Source organism: Schistocerca serialis, chromosome 9 (genome assembly GCF_023864345.2).
Source record: "Schistocerca serialis cubense isolate TAMUIC-IGC-003099 chromosome 9, iqSchSeri2.2, whole genome shotgun sequence".
Taxonomy (NCBI): domain Eukaryota; kingdom Metazoa; phylum Arthropoda; class Insecta; order Orthoptera; family Acrididae; genus Schistocerca; species Schistocerca serialis.
The window spans coordinates 206,840,485-206,845,144 of NC_064646.1; positions in this window are offsets into that span (position 1 = coordinate 206,840,485).

Sequence of the window (4,660 nt, forward strand, 5' to 3'; positions counted from 1 at the left end):
TTGTATTTACTTTTTCATGCTTTTGGCGTTGCATACCATGGTTTCCAACGCATTCATTCCGAACCAGAAAATCCCTTTTCTTTTTTCCTGATTTAAAGCTGTTCTTTGCGGTCTCCAAAGGGATTCCCCTTCTTTCCGCTTTTCCGAAAGGCAACGGCCCGTTGCATACATTCCTCTGTTACGGACACGGGCAATGTGGTATTGGACGATTTTACATAGTCAAAGCAGCCTCCACCATCTCAGTGACGAAATGGCAGCTTCATTATCGCCGTCGTTATCATCTTCTACATCGCTGAACGTCAACCCACCTTATTGTTCTACACCTAACACGTCTTCACCCGTACAACAGTCTATGATATCTACAATGAAGTTAAAAGGTATGAGGAAAAGCAAGCAGAAAGTATCATGTGTTTTCGTTTACCGTGTGTCCGTGTGTAGAAGTTCGTCCAGTAACCGCAAAAAATGATACTTACTGATCCGTCAAGACTACCAATAGTTATATTTCTTTGACTTTTAATCGTTGCAGCTTAGCCGTCATTCAGTACTGCTCCTGGAGGCGTCGCACGACAACTTGTGGGTTCACAGACATCACGAAGACAAACCTCTTACTAAACTCCACGCGCAGTACTTCGCGTTCGGACATTGCACTGTGAAGCGGAGAGCGTACTAAAAATAAAAGCGAATGTTTAAAGCTGTGGGTAGAGAGGGTCATATCAGCGTAGTATTGCGCAATGGCCCGAATCTTCGCGTGAGATTGATTGCTGGGGTTGATATCTAGCTCACGAGTTTTTTCATCAAGAAGATACGAGGTCGAATTGATGAAGTTCCCTTTTAAGTGTAAATGTAATTCCAACTGCAAGAGCTCGTTTCAGCAGGCGGTAGACTGAATAATATTTGCTTGGAGAATTACATGAGACACCTATACAAAGTAGAATAAGCAACCCTGTTACAGAATTAAATATTTCAGGCATAATAGGGCAGTGTCTTCTGGACAGTGGCTGTGAAGCAAGTGCGTTGGACGAAACTTTTTTTTATTCTATTCCTAACAACAATAACATAATTGTAATGAGAGAATGTGCTTTATGGACAGTAGGTCGTGCTAGAAACATTGCTAGACTAGTAAACCAAGATACATTGATACCCATAAGAGAAGTAACTGCAGATCATCTGTGTTAAATTGTAATTGATTTAAGAGTGGATATGTTAACTCGCACTGATTTCTTATCAAAGTACCCTGAAAAGATTGACTCCGTTCAGAGCCAAGTGGACTTAACTTTTCCAAACTCTGATGTAGTTACTGTGGCTTTAACTGGAAAAGATGTTATGAATGGCAATGAAAAAGGGAAGCTACTCATGACAGTAACTGAAAGTGGGAGATGGTTTGATGAAAAAAGTGAGAAGTTTATGCATGTGTACGAAAAACCAAATGGAGTAATAATTAAGCCAAATGCAAGTTCTAAATGTAAGAAAGTGACTGGTCTCAGAAACATTATGTATATGAAGAAATTTGCAGGTAGCGGTAATTAGTGTCTGTACGGAATCTGCGGCTTCTTGGTTTATGCACAGTCTGGAGAGGTGTGCAATGCAATCTGAATGAAATCTTATTTGAAACTTCCTTTCGGATCAGAACATTGTACCAGACCGAGACTTGAACTGGGGATATTTGCGTTTTGGGAGCACGTGCTCTACATCTGAGCTACCGAAGTACGAGTCTCGAACCGTCCTCACAGTTTCAATTCCGCGAGTACCTCGTTTCCTACCTTCCAAACTTCACAAAAGCTCTCCTGCAGACCTTGCAGAAATACCACTCCTAGAAGAAAGTATATTGCGGAGACATGAACTAGCCACAGCCTGGAGGATGAGTCCAGAGTGAAATTGTCACTCTGCAGCGGAGTGTGCGCTGACATAAAACTTCCTTGCAATATCCTTTCTTCCAGGAGTGCTAGTTTTGCAATGTCTTCAGGAGAGCATCTGCGAAGTCTGGAAGATAGAAGATGACGTACTACGGAATTAAAGCTGTGAGAAGGTGTCATGAACCGTGCTAGGGTACCTCAGTTGGTAGAGCACTTATCCGCGAAAGGCGAAGGACTCGACTTCGAGTCTCGGTCCGACACACAGTTTTAATCTGCCAGCAAGTTTCATACAGCGTATACTCCGCTGTTGAGTGAAAATTTCATTCGTAATTTTTTTCCATTCAGATTTTACACCTTCTTCTGTCTGATCTATTCAGTAAGAATTACGTGCCTTTGTATTTGTAAATAATCCGTTAATGAGTAAGAATCTTCCTAGTTTAAGTATTATTACCAATTTTGACATACCGGTACCAGAACTGTGAAACATTAGGCATGAGAGAAGGCTTTGCATTAAAGAATTTAAGATTTTCGTCGAAATACTGTGACTTCATATGAGAGCAGATAAGACAGTAGTATGGGTCTGTATGGGCTGTAATATAAGAAAGTAATGATTAGCACAGTAGTATATACAAATATTTTACATGAAAACAGAAGTAAAAAGATGAAGTTTCTAAAATTCATGAAATGGGATCGTGACTAAGTTATATTTAAATTGACTGATATATTGTCAATAGGTGAGGGAACTTAATAAGCCTTATAAAGAAATGTAATAGCGTTTTGCTTTTATTTGAAAGTGGTGTGAGGAAATGATGTTCTTCCCAGAGATTTGTATAAAAAGGTGAGCCGGCTCACGTAAAGAAAATGGAAATATGGTCATTATCATGACCCTTTCAGTAGAGAAATGAGGTATAATGGGATCAGTAGGCTGACGTAATTAGTGGAGCAATTGAAATGGAGACGACTATTATTTATTTACATTTCTTAAGAAGTGTTTTAAAAATGCATATGCTACGTGGACAATAACGTGGGCACATAAAAGCAAAACGAGGGTAATGGAATGTAGTCGAATGAAATCAGGTGATGTTAAGGAAGTCAGATTAGGAAACGAGACACTTAAAGTGGCAGATGAGTTTCTCTATTTGTGCAGCAAAATAACTGATGATGGCCGAAGTAGAGATGATACAAAATGTGGACTGGCAATAGCATGAAAAGCATTTCTGAAGAAGTTTGTTGACATCGAATATAGATTTAAGTGTTAGGGAATATTTTCTGAAGATATTTGTCAGGAGTGTAGCCATGTATGGAAGTGAAACATGGACGATAAACAGTTTCGATAATAAGAGCTTTAGAAATGTGGTGCTACAGAAGAGTGCTGAAGATTAGATGGGTCGATCGATTAACTAATGACAAGTTACTGTATAGAATTGGGGAGATAAAGAATTTGTGGAATAACTTGACAAAAAGAAAAAGAGGGTTCGGTTGATAGGACACATTCTGAGATATCAAGGGTTCACCAATTTAGTATTGTAGTGAAGTGTGGGTGGTAAAAATCGTAGAGGAAGACCACGAGATGAGTACAGTAAGCAGATTTAGAAAGATGTAGGTTGCAGAGATGAAGAGGCTCGCACAAGACAGTAGCATGGAGAGCTGCATCAAACCAATATTTGGACTGAAGACCGCAACAGCAACAACAAAAACAAAATGGTTAGGGGATGCAGAATACTGAGAAACGTAAATATAATAGACTCAGCTTTTAATGAAGGAAACGAAAAAGTAAAGTTTCTGTCAACGAAGAAATAACTTTCGTAGTAAGCAAATCCATATGCAAATTAAGCTATGTATATATACAAGCTCGCTGGGGTTACTCATGTTTACAGAATAACAGTACAACTAACATAAGAATAAAATAATGCTATCTAGCCAAAATATGACAAAGTAAATATCGATATGGACATATTGCAATAAAAGTAAACTTTTGTAAGGAGCAGAGTTAATAAATCAGGCCCTGCAATAAAAAAATTAAGATGTCATTAATAGCTTTGCATATTTTGAGAGGGAAGTGCTGTCAGATAGTAATCTTGATGACGGAAATGTTCTTTCTGTTAACTTGTATTACAGTTATTTAAGTCAGTAAGAAAAAGAACGTAGATTTACATTATATTTTGTCCTCCCTTGACACAATAAGAAAACAGGAGCTGACGCTGTGTTTTCTCTTTCTCAGCGACATGGAGACATTGTGTAATTGCAGAATGTGAGCTGCGTGGAGAGAGAGACGAGAAGGACAACAACCAAAGAGAAATAGTGTGGTGAGAAGAATGCTCACCACCCTGACTACCCCCTTCCCTTCTACCCACAGTGACTAAAGCAGAACGGAAAGCCTCTCCAGTTTGTCTGACGAACCGGTTTCAGGCTCTGTCTCAGGCTGATACTGATCTTCGGCCTGACATGGCTGCTTGTCCTGTTCCAGAGGTTGCCCCTCAGTCTGCAAGATCCGGGCAGTTGCAGAGGGTGGGCTTACTGGTAGTTGGGAGCTCCAACGTCAGGCGCGTAATGGGGCCCCTTAGGGAAATGGCAGCAAGAGAGGGGAAGAAAACCAATGTGCACTCCGTGTGCATACCGGGGGGAGTCATTCCAGATGTGGAAAGGGTCCTTCCGGATGCCATGAAGGGTACAGGGTGCACCCATCTGCAGGTGGTCGCTCATGTCGGCACCAATGATGTGTGTCGCTATGGATCGGAGGAAATCCTCTCTGGCTTCCGGCGGCTATCTGATTTGGTGAAGACTGCCAGTCTCGCTAGCGGAATGAA